At 43.3% G+C, this 16611-nt stretch overlaps 1 protein-coding gene across 3 annotated transcripts in view; it reads right to left on the bottom strand.

The window, feature by feature from the left end:
- ANO10 (anoctamin 10) overlaps window positions 1-16611 on the bottom strand; it is a 252618-nt gene that overhangs the window by 20707 nt on the left and 215300 nt on the right. Inside the window, exon 13 of one of the 3 annotated variants that reach the window (XR_013162815.1) lies at window positions 13080-16246. The exons of the other annotated variants lie outside the window; for them this stretch is intronic. The gene's annotated coding sequence lies outside the window, so the exon portion shown is untranslated. The remainder of the gene's footprint in view (window positions 1-13079; window positions 16247-16611) is intronic. 3 annotated transcript variants of the gene reach the window in all.

The following is a 16611-nucleotide window of genomic DNA, read 5'->3' as shown; positions in this document are numbered from 1 at the left end:
CCTTAGTTTGGACAACTTTACAGGCTTAGAACTGTAAACTTGTCACTTATTAAATCCCCCTTTTTAAAAGCAGTTGCACTTCTGGTATATAGCATTCTGGCAGCTTGCAAACTAAAACACATATGGTTGGGGCGGGCCGCGGTGGCTCAGCGGGCAAGAGTGCTTGCCTGCCATGCTGGAGGACCCCGGTTCGATTCCCGGCCCCAGCCCATGTAAAAAACAAACAAACAAACAAAATATAATAAAACAAGAAAATGTTTAAAGATGTTTCCCTTTCTTCCTCCCTTCCTTCCTTCCATCCTTCCTTCCTTCTCTGTCTTTCCTTCCCTTCCTCCCTCTCTCTTTAAAAAAAAAAAAAAAAAAAAAAACACATATGGTTAAAGAATCAAACAGTATAAAAAATTACCGTGAAAAAAAGACACCCTCAGTCTTGTTCCCTGATTTCCCATGTTGGCGGCAATTTCTTAATATACTACCAATTTCATTTTCATTTCTTCAAAGGTGTTTGTTTTGCAAATATCAGCATAGGATATCTCTGGAATATCTACCTCATTGTTTTCAATACAAAGGGTAGCATAATATTCCCTATCTGCATCTTACACAGTCATTTAATAAATCTTAGAGACTGTCCTATGTCAGGAACTGTAGAAACTTTTTTATTTTGAATGACTATAAGAATTCTGTATCAACAGAACGATTCATTTAACCAGTCTCCTAAATCAGGATATTCAGATTGTCATTAAACCTTTGTTTTTCTTACATTCTTAGACATACATGTATAAATATATATATATATATGCACGTATGTATGTGTGTGTGTGTGTGTGCTTGTGTGTACTCCCTTACGTACACGTGAGTATACCTGAGGTATAAATCCCTAGAATTCTCCACTGGCTATTAAACACACCCTAGTTTCTCCCATTAAACAAGCAAACAAACCCCTCCTCTCAACCCCTGATGCCCCATCCTCCCCTCCAGGTGGCATCCTATTTCTTTTCTTCCTTTCCAACCAAACATGTTGATTGAGCTGACTACCCTGGTTGTTTTCTCAATGTTTGCTCCACAAACCACTCCAAACTGACTCCTGGCCCTATTAGCCACTGAAATAGTCCCTCTAAGGTGACTGCCATGTCGTTAAAATCAACGGGCATTTTCTGGTCTTCAACTTACATTTTATGGCAGCATGGGACATTCTGCCACTACCTCCTTCCTGAAACACCCTCTCCCCCTGACTCTGTGATGTGACAACTTGCCTCCTTCCCACTTCTCTGCCAACCGACTTTGCAGGCTCAGCCTTCTCCAGCAGGCCCCTAAAGCTAGCATCACTTAAGGATCAAATCTGGGCCCTCTCCTTTTCACTCTAAATCAGCACTGTTCACTAAAGCTCCTGAGGTCACGAGAATGTTCTATTAGGCACTTAAAATGTAGCTAGTGCTAAATAGAGAAACTGAACTTTTAATCTCATTTGGTTTGAGCTAATTTAAATTCAAATAGCCATTGGTGGCTAGTGGTTACCAGGGACAGTGTGGCTATACGCCTTCCTGAGAGAGATCACGTACACCCATGGTCTCAGCCACCATCTGCCTGCAGGGCCCACACATACATCTTTATTTTAGCCCAGGTTTTCCTCTCCTGTTATTCTCATGCATAACAGATATCCACTTGACATTTTCCCTGGATGTTACCAAATTCAAGGTCATTTTCTCCATTGAGTGAACTGCACAGTCACGCACCCAAATGCACAGCTCAGGAGCCTTGGAAAACTGACCTTTATGACTTCATCCCCTCCTCATTTCTCAGATTTGTCTACTTCTCCACATCCTGACCACTTTCACATGAATCCATTGTAGACAATGCTGTAACAATCTCCTTACTGGTCTACTCGTACCATCTCTGCCAACCCCAACCCCACCCCAATCTCTCCTCCATGATACAGCCTAAATGTAAATCTAAAGATGCTCCATCCATTCTTAATCCCCTTCAGTGGCTTCCCACGCTCTTGGGTAAAGGCAACAGCATCCTGTGTAAGGATCAATCTTGCCAACCCTTGGCCATGCTCCTTTCCTCTTTCCTTTCAGCCTCAATGGTCTTCTTCCTGCCTCCTGCAGTTACCATTAGCTTTCCCACATCAAGGCCTTTGCACAGGCTGTTTTCTTTGCCTTGAATGCTCTCTCTCCCTTCTTCTCCTAGTAACCCTTATCTACCATCTGATTCTATGATCCCCTCTTGCCCGTTTGCTTTTCCTCTTGTCTCATCCCCTCACCTTGCATGACGCTTAACATGTAATAGGGACCTGACGAATATTTGCTAAATGTTTCTCTGTGAAGGTGACCTGAGGGCTGTGTCGGCTGGGATGCCAGGGGAAATCTTTTCTAAGAGGTCTGCAGGCATGCAGCCTCTTACTCCTGCCAGGACCAGCAGCACCAAGAAGCCTCCCACTTCTGAAGCATAATTAGGGGCTCTTCCAGTTGTGTGGTCCCCAAAGTATGCTATGGGTCTGGGGATGGCCAGTTTCCCCAGACTTCTTTCCCCCTGCTGCCCTTGTGCCTGGGTATTGGTCCTTATCTCTGGTGTCCTCTGTACACAGGGCAGAAGACTGGAGGGTGGGAACAGGGAGGTGGTCATTATTTCACATTTCTGATCTACAAGTGCTTCCATGGGAGGACTTTATTATTTCTTTTTTATTTTTTAAGAAAATAAATACTTTTGTATTAGAAAAGTTGTGAGTTTATAGAAAAATCATGCATAAAAAAGGTTTCACATGTCATCCTTTTATTATCATCGGGCATTGGTGTGGTACATTTGTTACAACTGATGAAAGCACATTCTTAGTAAGTGTATTATTTAACTATGGTCTCTGGTTTAACTTTGGGTTCACTTGTGTTGTGTAGTTCAATGGATTTTTAAAAAATTTTTATTCTAGTAACATATATGCCACTTAAATCTTCCTCTTTTTACCACATTCAAATATATGTCAGTGCTGTTAATTACATTCACAATTATCATTTCTGTTTCTGTTTGATCTTCCCCCCAGTTTCCAATATTGCTTTCTAGTAACTCTGGGAAGCAAACAAAAAAGCCCTCCTGTGAGTCTCATCATGAAGGTCCCCAAAGAGTTGGCCGACTGCTGAGGGATGGGTGCCGTGGACGAGAAGCCCAGTTCATTTGCTTCTTCCCTTATGTGTCTCTACAAACTCATGTTCCTTCCATAAAATAGCAAATTGGAAGGGACAGTGTCCTTTGTCAGCCCTCCTGCCAGCCGGGCAGCAAAGGTGGCTTGACCACTTCCAGTCAGAGTTGAGGACACTCCTCACAAAAAGGCCCTTCCCCCCCGCCCCCTAATGCCCCCAGCCTTGGTAGGCTTTGGTGATCACACAGTGTTCTTTATATTTTGCCAAATCTAAACCATTTTTCCTTCTGGCTAGTGGTCCTAGATCCACCCTCTGTACTAAAAAAAAAAAGACAACTGTGAGGAACTAGCATTAGCATTTGCTTTGTGACTACCACTCTGTCAGGCACCATGCAAACTATTCTGATAACCACCCCACAAGGTAGGTACTGTCACTGTAAAGCAAGAAGTTGAAACTTAGAGAGGGAAACACTTTGCTCACAGGCACGCAGGGCTGGCTGGGGAAGGCAGAGCCAGAGAGCTTCGAGTCTCGATGTTGGAAGTTATAACCCCTGCCCCACCTTGTCTTGCTATTTCCGGGTGAAAACTGCCACTTTCTTCAACTTTGCTTCACATAATACAGTTTTCAAAGCATTCTGACATCTCCTGAGTTCTTCAATGTCTTTACTGAGACGGAGTGCCTAGGAATTAGCACAATCCCCTGATCCTTGTCCCATCAAGTATGGTCCAAGGCAGGCGGCACTGGCAATATCTGCAGCTCATCCCAACTGCAGACTACGCCCGGTGGTGCTGAATCAGAAGCTGCACGTTAATGAGGTCCCCAGGGGATTCACAGACATGCTAGGATTTGAGAAACATTATCCTTGGTGTGCCCAGTTTAACAGAGAACATAGCTGGAGCATTCACTTATTCATTCTACACTACCAACCACTCATGAAGTGCCCATTGCTTGTACTAGGCACTCCGTGCACACCCTCAGAGAAGAGCTTAGAGTCCAGCAGAGAGGCAGAGATGTGCAGGAGAGAGGAGGGTTAGGCCGGAGTTCAGTGGGGAAACAAGGAGGCAGTGATGGAGGATGGGGGACGGGGGAGGCTGGGGAAAACAGCACTGGTGGCCACTGCGCAGCTGCAAGGGTGCAACGTCAAAGGAATGAAGAGGTGGGGAAAGTCAGAGAAAAGCGGTGTCAGAAGAGGTGGCCAGAGCTGGGCCCAGGAGGCCTTGGGTCACGCCCTTTGTCCTGGACACTCCTCTGTTACTGCGTTCTCGGGTTACAGAAAGCTTCTTTGGTGGCCTTACTTCTGGTGCATTCAAACTTGCAGACAGGGAAACAGGCCTACTTTTTTTTTTCCCCCAACATGCACATGGTTTGGTCAAGATTTTTTCTCATCCTGTACTTTTGTGATTTTTCTTTTTTTTTTTTTACATAAAATGTAAGACGTTCATTTTATCCTGATTAAAATTTAACTTGTACTTTTTTTTTTACAATCAGTAATTCTTTTTTTAATTTTTTTTATTAATCAAAAAAAAGAAAAGAAATTAACACAACATTTAGAAATCATTCCATTCTACACATGCACTCAGTAATTCTTAGTATCATCACATAGATGCATGATCATCATTTCTTAGTACATTTGCATTGATTTAGGAAAAGAACTAGCAAAACAGCAGAAAAAGATATAGAATGTTAATATAGAGAAGAGAATTAAAATAATAGTACTAATAAAAAAATATATATATATAAAAAAAGGAAAAAGAAAAAAACAAAAACAAAAGATACAAACAAACAAACAAACAAACAAAAAAGTATATTTCAGGTGCAGCTTCATTCAGTGTTCCAACATAGTTACATTACACTTAGGTATTATTGTGCTGTCCATTTTTGAGTTTTTGTATCTAGTCCTGTTGCACAGTCTGTATCCCTTCAGCTCCAATTACCCATTATCTTACCCTGTTTCTAACTCCTGCTGGTCTCTGTTACTAATGATATATTCCAAGTTTATTCTCGAATGTCGGTTCACATCAGTGGGACCTTACAGTATTTGTCCTTTAGTTTTTGGCTAGACTCACTCAGCATAATGTTCTCTAGGTCCATCCATGTTATTACATGCTTCATAAGTTTAGTCTGTCTTAAAGTTGCATAATATTCCATCGTAGGTATACGCCACAGTTTGTTTAGCCACACTCGTCTGTTGATGGACATTTTGGCTGTTTCCATCTCTTTGCAATTGTAGATAATGCTGCTATAAACACTGGTGTGCAAATGTCCGTCTGTGTCTTTGCCCTTAAGTCCTTTGAGTAGATACCTAGCAGTGGTATTGCTGGGTCGTAGTCCATTCTGCCAGTCTATGTCTTTTGATTGGGAAATTCAGTCCATTAACTTTTAGCGTTATTACTGTTTGGATAATATTTTCCTCTACCATTTGGGCTTTTGTATTATATATATCATATCTGATTTTCCTTCTTTCTACACTTTACTCCATACCTCTCTCTTCTTTTCGTATCTGACTCTAGTGCTCCCTTTAGTATTTCTTGCAGAGCTGGTCTCTTGGTCACAAATTCTCTCAGTGACTTTTGTCTATAAATGTTTTAATTTCTCCTTCATTTTTGAAGGACAATTTTGCTGGATACAGAAGTCTTGGTTGGCAGTTTTTCTCTTTTAGTAATTTAAATATATCATCCCACTGTCTTCTAGCTTCCATGGTTTCTGTTGAGAAATCTACACATAGTCTTATTGGGTTTCCCTTGTATGTGACAGATTGTTTTTCTCTTGCTGCTTTCAAGATCCTCTCTTTCTCTTTGACCTCTGACATTCTAACTAGTAAGTGTCTTGGAGAATGCCTATTTGGGTCTATTCTCTTTGGGGTGCGCTGCACTTCTTGGATCTGCAAATTTAGGTCTTTCATAAGAGTTGGGAAATTTTCAGTGATAATTTCTTCCATTAGTTTTTCTCCTCCTTTTCCCTTCTCTTCTCCTTCTGGGACACCCACAACACGTATATTTGTGCGCTTCATATTGTCATTCAGTTCCCTGATCCCCTGCTCAAGTTTTTCCATTCTTTTCCCTATAGTTTCTGTTTCTTTTTGGGATTCAGATGTTCCATCCTCCAGTTCACTAATTGTAGCTTCTGTCTCTTTAGATCTACCATTGTAGGTATCCATTGTTTTTTCCATTTTTTCTTCTTTGTCCTTCACTCCCATAAGTTCTGTGATTTGTTTTTTCAGATTTTCTATTTCTTCTTTTTGTTCAGCCCATGTCTTCTTCATGTCCTCCCTCAATTTATTGATTTGGTTTTTGAAGAGTTTTTCCATTTCTGTTCGTATATTCAGCATTAGTTGTCTCAGCTCCTGTATCTCATTTGAACTATTGGTTTGTTCCTTTGACTGGGCCATATCTTCAATTTTCCGAGCGTCATCCATTATTTTCTGCTGGTGTCTGAGCATTTGATCAGATTTCCCTGGGTGTGGGACCCGGATGGTTGAAAGGTTTTTCTGTGAAATCTCTGGGCTCTGTTTTTCTTTCCTGCCCAGTAGGTGGCGCTCGTGGCGCTCATCTGTCTGCGGGTCCCACCAGTAAAAGATGCTGTGGCTCCTTTAACTTGCCAATCTGAATCTCGCAGTCGGCCCGGGAAACTGCGCGTGGAAGGGGGGTCGCCGGCCGCCGCGGCTTGGGGGAGAGCCGGTCCAAATTGCTCAGCTGGCCCGAGACGTCAAGCGTGCCGGGAGGGCCCCGCTATCCAACGTTCCCAGTCGGACCGGGGAGCCACGTGCGTGGAGGGGACCCCAGTCGCCAGCCGCCCCGGCCGGGAAAACGCGCGCCCCTCGGGTATCTCACCGCAGCAGATTCTCCCTGCCCGTTCAGCCGTTCCAGAATGGGGTACGCTGTCTTTTTGGTTTCTGTCGTGGCTTTGGGAGCTGTTTCGTATTGTTTCTGTTTCTTTAGTTGCTGTTCTGGAGGAGGAACTAAGACCCGTGCATCTTACTAAGCCGCCATCTTCTCCGGAAGTCAACTTGTACTTTTTGACTTTCATCATTAAAGCCTGTCAAGTTCTACCTGAATTCCTTTCCGCAATGCATTAATTACCCTTTCCAAACCAGGCAGAGCCCAGAAGTGGGTCTAGCCTTTATTACCCAGATCTCTACTCTAGGCCCAAAGCTTTGCAGTCTCAGCTCCCTTATGTCCACCTTCCACCTTTCACACCCCTTCGTCTGAATGTGAGGTCATTGGAAAATGCTCCACGTAATTCTCCTGGGTCACTGATTCACTTGCAACTGTCGTGCTTCCCAGCCTGCCTGCAGCCCTTCTGTTCATGCGCTCACTGTGGCTGCAGCATGGAGGACGGGACTTGGGGAGAGAGGTGAGCTGCAAGGGTGGAGGTGGGGACACCAGAGCTGCCGTGGCTGGCAGGAGTGCATCTGTGTCTAGGGCAGGGGAACTGGCGATGGAGAAAGTGGAGTAAGGGGGGATATCCGAATTCTGGAGATGGAGTCATCTTACTTGCTAATGGATTAGATATGAGAGCAGTAAAAGGTGGATGATGGAGCCATTTGTAGAGTTGGGGAACATGGAGGTGTTTCATGAAGTTTCAAGGTGGGTGTGTGTGGGGGGGGTGAAGACTCAGAACTTCATTTGTGTTCTTGTTTTTGAGAGCCCTCCCCACCCCAATCTCTTGAACTCTCTCTCCTAAAGTCTCGGATCTTGGGCTGTTTCTGCAATGTTGGTCACTGTGCTTCTGCCCCTGGGATGGGAAGGTTTGGGGAAGGACCAGTCAGGGCAACAAGGAAATTCAGTCTTTCTAAATTAGCTGACTAGGCACTCAGTGTTACAGAACCAGCCCGGGAGGTAGGAAGCACCTGTTTCCGGTAGAATACTCTGCATATGGATATTCCCCCACAATTCCCGAATCTCTGTTGTGTCTCTTATGCTATGTCCCAAACACATCACTTGTCTCTTCTTAGTGTCACACAAATGCTTTCTGCCATTTGTGGCTTTTGACCCTCAGGTTCGGGAATCTCCCTTGAATATGCATTTTCTTGACACTCAAAGATTCTTGCAAATTCTAATCTATTAGAACAAGGTGCGTTCTCTCCTACTGTTGACCCAGTGCATTCCATTCCCTCTCAACCTGGTCTCTACTTTCTTCTTGTTATAGGAGCCCAGCTTTCACTATAGAAGCTGGAAATGCCAGGTGATTCCTTAACCTTCCCAGCAATCAGGTCATGAACTATTCATCAAATTTTAGTTGGCGGTGCTTGAGGGAAGTCCCTGAGAAAGGTTTTCCTCTAATATAAAGAAATTCTGAAGAGAAGCTGCCCCTTTCCCCCTGCCCGGTTGCCTTAGGAAGCATGGATGACAATTTGATGCCTGGAGCAGTAGCAGCCACCTTGCGACCACGATGAAAGTCAACATGCTGAGCATGGCTGGATGGGAAAACAGAAAAAGCCTAGGTCCTTAATGGCATCACTGGGTCGTGCCCCCAGCCCTGGGCATACTGCTATCTATCTAGCTCCCCAAGCTCCCTCTCAGTCTGGCCCTCACAGGCTCGTCTTTTCTGCCCCCACCTCCTTCCATTTCCAGATCTCTCCCTTTCTTGTCTACTCTTTCCAGTGTGAGGCAGTCAAGCCTGTCACAGTCTGTCCTCTTAGTCCCTTCTCCACCTCCACTGAATCCCTAGTTATTCTGCTCCATACACGAGCCTAGACTCTGAGCTGGTAGAAAAACAAATACTCCTGGGAGGAAGGGAAGACTGTGAACACTCACGGGGCGTTACAACTATTTTTTTTTTCTTTTGGCCACATTTCATTTTCACAAGAATCAGGGGAAGTCCAGGATTACTGGTAAGCCTGAGAAGTGTTGGCAGGTTGCTTTCAAATCCTGTAAATATAGACCCAAAAGACAACAGCCCTCCTGAGTGGCAGTGCTGGCCCCAGGTGCTGTGTCCTCTGGTTCCCACCCCTCCATGGTCATCCTTGTGGTTAGCAGCAGGTTACAGCACGTTTCCTCCAACCCATCTGTGCTTTTCTCTTCTTGATCTAGAGTCTGGCATATAGCAACCCTTTAGAAAATTCCAAATTTACCCTCTATGGAAAACCTTCGTGTCACAAATATACCAGTAGCTCTGCATTTTTCTTTTTCCCTTGTGTCAAATTCTTCCACTCTCACCTCTTGACTCTAAGTCTCTTCAGGATATTTGTTTTCCTGGCTTTCTTCCTGAATTCTTTCCATCCGGCATAGGAATGCTTAATCTCCTCTAAAAAGTAAGAGCCTAGACCTTCTCTTCTAGCAAGATCAGCTAGGATTTATAGGAAATTATAAAACAAAAAATAAACAAGAACCTTATACTTGCATTTAGTTTTCACATTTTACAGAATCCTTTCCCATGCTGGCAAGGGTCTCAGGAAGAAATCCAAACATAACAAAAAGCTCAGCAGGACTGAAGAAAAGCCTGGGCAGTTAACTGAAAGCCACTCTGTGCTGGCGCGTGGTGGGCACTCAGCAGTCACTATCTCTAACCCCTACCATGTCTCCCATTTTACAGATGCAGTAACTGACGCGCACAAGGGTCAGGCCACGCTCCGGAGGCCCTGACAGCTAATAAGTTTAGGTCTTAGGATGTAAACCTAGGGCTGCTTGGCTCCAAAGCCACTGTTAGTTCTGATTCCCTCAATTTCCCTATCTCCTGGAATTCAAGAGAAATATACTACTTTGTGGCTTTCCTAAAAACAGTGTTTTGATTTCAGGAAATTATGATTTTGATGGACTTGTTTGCCACTTTGCTTCTCCTCCTGCTTCTACTAAACTCTCTGAGGCTGGATCTCTCCAGCTGAGTGTTTCAGAGTCCCCACCTTCACCCCCCTGAGTTCTAACAGATTCTTCTGCTTTTTGTTTCACTTTCTCATTATAAAGATGACAGGATTTTGAAGAGCATTAGTTTTTTTTTTGGAGGAAGTCCCATTTATCAATTTACTCCTTCAAGTGACATGCCTTAGGTAGTTGTAGTTAAAAAATATCTGCCTAAACCAAGGTCCAAATATTGTATCCTATGTTGTTGTTCTTTGCCCCTAGAATTAAGCTTATGAACCATTTTGAGTCAGATTTTGTATATGGTGTGAGGTGTGGGTTCATGATCATTTCTTTTTTTTTTTTTTGCATATGGATATCCAATTGCTCCAGCAATATTTGTTGAAAAGCTTATTTTTTCCTGTACTGAATTTTCTGCATCAGTAGTGCACATATGTGTGGATTTATTTCTGGGCTCATTCTGTTCCATTAATCTATATGACTATCCTTAAACCACTACCACATGTCTTGATTACTGCAGCTTTGAAATCAAGTAGTGTTAGTCCTCCAACTCTGTTCTCCTTTTTCAAAGTTTTGGCTATTTTAGGTCCTTACACGTTCATGTGAATTTTAAGAACCAGGTCATTGATTTCTACGAAGAAAAGCCTGCTGTGATTTTGCACTGAATCTATAGAACAGGGTTTGGAAAAATCTGTGTTAAAAGGCTAGACAGTAAATATTTTAGGCTTGCGGGCCATATGGTCTCTGTCACAACTAACTACTTAACTCTGCCAGTGTGAAACCAGCCACAGACAACATGCAAACGAATGGGCGTGACTGGATTCCAGCAAGACTTTACTTACCAAACCAGGCGGCTAGCCAGTCGGCCTGTGCCAGCAGCCCCTGCTATAGATCAACTTGCAGAGAACTGACAATCTCGCCATTTGAGTCTTTCGACCCATGAACAAGGTATATCTCTCCATTACTTAGGCTGTATTTAATTTCTCTAAGCAATGATGGATGTTTTCAGTGTATAAACTTTTCACAGCTTTTGTCTTATTTATCACTAAACAGTTTTGATGCCACTGTAAATGCATTTAAAAAAAATTTCAGTTCCTGTTTGTTCACTGGTAATACATAGCAATGATTTATATATATATATATATATATGTATTGATCTTTTATCCAACAACCTTGTTAAACTCATTAATCCTGGTGCTAATTCTAGCATGCATTTCAGTTTTGATTGATGATTTTCCTCATTATGAATAGTGTGGGTGTGTATGTATGTATGTGTGTTTATATTCTTGGGCTTTTTCCTGATGCAGATATTTGGAAACGGGTTGATCCCTTTTGGCCTTGCTTTTATGATTTGTTAGGTGGGTCTAAAGCAGAGATCAGTCCAGGACTTAACATTCCCTATTGCTGGGGCAAGACCCCCCTGAGTATTCCACCCAACGCCCTGTGCATTACAAGTGTTTTCAGTCTGGCTGGCAGGAACAGCACTGCTCCCTGCCCACATGATCACCAGGCGCTATTTCCTTTTGTCCTTTCAGATGATAGAGAAACATTTAATTGAAAAAGAAAAAATAAATAAAGCAAACACCAAAATACACCACAAATAGAGTTCAAGCATTACTCCTTTTGTTAGATTCATTTGTTATTTTTAATCTGGTTGTTTACACACATTTCTAATGTGTTTAAACATTTCACAGACCAGAAGTTTCATGGTTCAATTTGTTTCAGGCAAAATGGAGTGTTACTAAATATCCGGGATTATTTTCAGGGTAGAAAATTTAATGAATTGAAATTGAGACAATTCTGTATTGTTGCCTCTTTTTCCCTTCTAATTACAGGATGGAAAATATGAATATGTTCTGTAATAGGATAACGGATCCAGGAAGATTACTTATCATATTAAAATTACAAAGTATTTCACAAAGACACAAACTTGTTAAGAATATTATCCATCTCACAAACCCACCACCTTTAAGATACAAACATCGTTAATACAATTGACTCTGCTTCAGCAACCCCTCTGGATCTCCAGATTTGGTATTTATCATTCCCATGCCTTTCTTTCCTTCCACATTTACTATGCCTAAGTGATACATAATATTATTTTGCATGTTTTAAAACTTTAATCAATGGCCGTGTTGCCCACACAGGGCTCCATGGTGAACTGGTTTCCGATGTGCTGGGGTCACCTCACCCAACACCCCTAACCCTTCATGCACTGTTGAAACATCATTGCCCTGGCAAAGGCTGAGGGAGTCTTGGTTCTTTCCAAAACCACGACCTCCACCTACGTTCTCGATCCCACAGCTGCCCTGCACCCTGACTCAACACGGCAGCATGCCTGCTGCACCACTGGGTACCGTTTGACAGCTCAAGGGCAAGTGCTGGGCTGGATAACCTGTGACTATATTTACATGCCTTCCCTTCAAGTGGATTTTAAAAACCACCTTTTAGTGTCCCCACTGGAGATAATCAAAACAACTGGGGTTGGCCACTGAAGAAGGACAACAGATCAACAGATTACAAGAGCCCATCGGTGGTCCACTGATGATTTCTGCTCTGCTTCAAGAAAATTATAAGGGCATTTTATCAGGAATGTCATGCCATGGCTGATATTTGTTTTGTCTTAAGATAAAAATGCCACGGTCCCTACTAACCTGGAATTAGGCGATCTCTGCCTGCCCACACCAAGTCTGCTAAGCTTCAAATTCATCCTGCTTGGTGTTCAAGCCTCTTGGTAAATTTCTTCCTCCACTCACTTTCCCTTGAACACTGAAGCTTACAAATAGTGAATGCCTGATACAGGTGGAATCCTGCACAGGGTAAGGCTGGTTCTCAAACTATGCACGGAGGCACCCCAGAGCAGCACAGTGCACTCACTGGCGTGCCACAAGATATTTTAAAAATTCAAGAGAAATAAAGCAACATTCACCATCTGTCAGGGAAGAGGAAGAGCCCATGAAGGTTAGTCTTCCTCCTTGCCCCACATCGGATACTTTCAGTCCAAATCTAGTGAGACTGGCCAGTCTGAGGGGGATGGTTTTTGCTAAGGAAGCCAGACAAGGATCATCTGGCACAAGAAAACCTGGGAGCCAGGCTAGGCTTCTGTGGGTATGACAGCAAGATGCTTAGGGAGAGTTAAATATAGAGTTACCATGTGTTCCAGCAATTCTACTTCTAGGCACCTATCCATGAAAAATAAAAACATGTCCACACAGAAATTTGTACGTAAATGTTAATAGCAGTATTAGTCATAATAGTCAAAAGGAGAAAACAGTCCAAACCTCTGTCAACTGATGAATGGATAAATAAAATATGGTACATCCATACAGTGGAATATTATTTGACAAAAAAAATGAAGTACTGATACACGCTACAACATGGATGAACCTTGAAAACATTATGTTGAGCAGCTAATTACAAAAGGTTACATATTGTATGATTCCATTTACATTAAATGTGCAGAATATGCAAATCCACTGAGACAAAAAGTAGATGGTGGTTGCTGAGGGCTGGCAGTGGGTGGGGGGTGAGGGATATGGGTAGTGACTGCTAATGAGTATAGGGTGTCTTTTAGGAGTGATGTAAGTGTTCTAGAATTAGATAGTTTCACACTTCAATGGCTGAATTGTCCAGTATGTAAATTTTATCTCAATAAAGCCATTATAAAACTACACACACACATATACACACAAAGATGCTTAGGGCAGCATGAGAGGGCTGGGCTCCCCCAGGTTAAGGGAAGGGGAGAAGCAGTTTGGCCTATCACCACATGGGCTTGGAGGTGGTGGTGTGGCACTGATGCACAGGAGAACCCTGTGCCCAGAAGATGGGAAGGAAGCATTTTTTCTGTACTTCCCACTCCATGACCCCATTCCAAACCCACGCTAAGTCACACAGCAATCGCTTAGATTGGCCACACTTTGTTTTAAATTGGGTTGGTCAGCTCATCTTAGCTACAAATTCTAACTCTCTTGGAACATGTGCTCTGCATTCCGAACAATTAACTTATAACAGAATCTTTCAATTTAATAAACATTCCCTGAGTATTACTGGTGGGCCCACACTAGAGTGTGTCCTCGGGTGCCCTCTCTAATGCTCCATGATTCCCACCTCCTGGTATCCAGGCCTTGTGTAATACTCTCCCCCAGAATGTGGATGGGACATGGTGTTTGCGCCTAAACAAGAGAATACAGCTAAGGTGATCGGATATCACTTCTATGATTACGTTATGCTATATGGCAAAGATGATGGAATAAGTCCCTAATTTGTTGATTTATATTAATCAAAAGGGAGATAGGTTATCCTGAAGGAGTCTGACCTAACCAGTTGGGAGCCCTTTAAAAGAAGGCCTTGGCTCTCCTTGAGGTCAGAGACTTCATGCAGAGACTCTCTGTTGCTGGCTTTGAAGAAGTAAGCTGCCATATTGTGAAGGGGCCTATGGAGAGGCTTACATGGCAAGGAACTGTGGGTGGCCCCTAGAAACTTAGCATGGCACCCAGTCAAGAGCCAGCAAGAAAGGGATAAATTCTGCCAAACAACCTGAGGAACTTGGAAGCTGATCTTTCCCCAGTAAGAGCCTCAGATGAGACCACAGTCCTTAATTGCAGGCAGTGAGACCCTTAGCAAAAGACTCAGCCAAGCTGTGCCTGAACTCCTGACCCATGGAAACCATGAGATGATAAATGTGTGTGGTTCAAAGCCACTAAGTTTGTGGTAATTTGTCATGCAGCAACAGAAAACTAATTTAGTACCCTAAAGGCAGAAACTATTTATGCTATATTCTTGAAGCACTGCATACGTGAAAGAATGAAGAAAAAATTGTCTCCAAAACTTTTTACAATTTTAAGTACATAAAGATTTGGGGAGTGTTTCAGCTCTGAGTCATAATTTTTAACTGTAAATTGATTTAACACATAATCAAGAGGCCTTAAATTCAAATTCTTATGTGTCGTCTGGCTGTTCTGGTCTTGAGGTTTATGATGGCTTTGACTTTTAAGAAACTCTGCCCTTTGATGAATTCTAAACAGTGTTTACGGCAACATCTGAGCCCCAAGAACTCCCACCTGCAGGAGCACTAGGGTGAGCAGAGTGCTGTATCTTAGTGAGTTGAAGGATCTGGGGGGTTTTGAAGCAGTCCACACCAGGAGGGGCCATATGTGACATGAGAATGGCCACTTCAGCCCACGAAGTCCCACCGACCTTCTGTGAACCCTCTGTGTGGTGACTCGATGAGATTCAAAAGCTTTATGAGAGAAGCTGGAAAATTACTCCCAGCACTTTTTATCCAGTAGAGTTTTGTCAAAGAGCTAGAATCTCAAACTAAAGTATATAGTTATTATTGCCTGATGGAACAAATGATCTGATTTTGCTAGATTTTCATCAGCCTCTTTGCCAAAAGTAATTCATCATTTCTTTGGGCCTGAGGAAAAAAAAACTATTTTCCCCTAATTTACTCCAAGTGGCACCTTAGTTAAGATGAAATAACTACTTCAGCCATTCTTGAAAGCGTATTGTGGAAAAGGAAGGAAAAGAGAAGGAATCATCACACTGGGGCGTGGTCCCATCAGGCATAAAAGCAGGCCAACCACAGGCCACAACTGAGATAACACCAGCACGCTCTGGGTTTACAGCAAGGTAGCTCTCAGCGGAGCAGGGAGAATCCTGCCCGCCACAGCAACCACTCAGTGCTGTTCCCTGGCACCTTCCAAGAGGGCCTTTACAAAGAGGCTCGGTCCAGGCGTGGGCCGGCGTACGGGCTCCTGGGCCCCTGTGCTTGCCCGCGGGGCGGCTGTCTAGGCAGCTGCACACCACCCACGTGGAATCAGAGCCCTCACAGCAGTCACGGGAAACAGAAGCGTGTGATGTGCAACTCTTCTCACCCACCACATTCAACACATTTACAAAACAGCAGGATATTCTGTTAAAACCGATCATGACCACATTTTTAGAGGCATGTTTTTAGAGGTTGTGAACCAATACGGAAGTCCCAGAGGCAAAAAAAGAGTCATCATCGCTTGTTTATTGATTCTAATTTTGAAATAATAGTCACACTGCCATTCTGATAAATTACAAGCACGGAGAACGGTCTTTTTACACACAGCACGGCTGAATGCAATGTCAGTTACTAACGGCACCGAGGCCTTACATGATGAATCACCCAGCTCGTGACAAAGTCGAAGTCAAACCATGCACAACTAACTCCAAAGACAGGTGTGCTGAGATCTCTCCCAAAAGCAAATGACTGCTTCTTTATATCCATAGTTAGTCAAAGGGTTGTGTTGCATCCTTTTAAAAAGTTAACAAAACGAGCTCAGAACCCTACAACAAAAAAGATCAGGTGAACACTAAATTCCACTTACAACAAACATTCCAAACTCACTCCCCATCTTTGGGAGCGCGGACGTTCTCACACAAAGGTGCCAGTGGATCACATGGCTGTCACGTGGATACCTAGGGGAGCAGCCCACTGGATCACCCCACTGTGCGTGCTAAGTGTCTGGGAGAAGAGCCACCTGCTGTCCTGGAGGTGCCTCAGGGATTGCCAGGTCCAGTTCAGTATAGTGAGGAGGACACTGTAGCACAGGTTATAAGACTTGGTAAGTTTGTGTGGTTCTTCTGTGCCAGAATTCAGACCGGGACCAAAGCTCCAGACTCATAAACTCCTAGAATGTCAGTTAGGGTGC

This window comes from Tamandua tetradactyla, chromosome 15 (assembly GCF_023851605.1).
Source record: "Tamandua tetradactyla isolate mTamTet1 chromosome 15, mTamTet1.pri, whole genome shotgun sequence".
Taxonomy (NCBI): Eukaryota; Metazoa; Chordata; class Mammalia; order Pilosa; family Myrmecophagidae; genus Tamandua; species Tamandua tetradactyla.
This window is presented reverse-complemented; position numbering and strand designations above follow the sequence as displayed.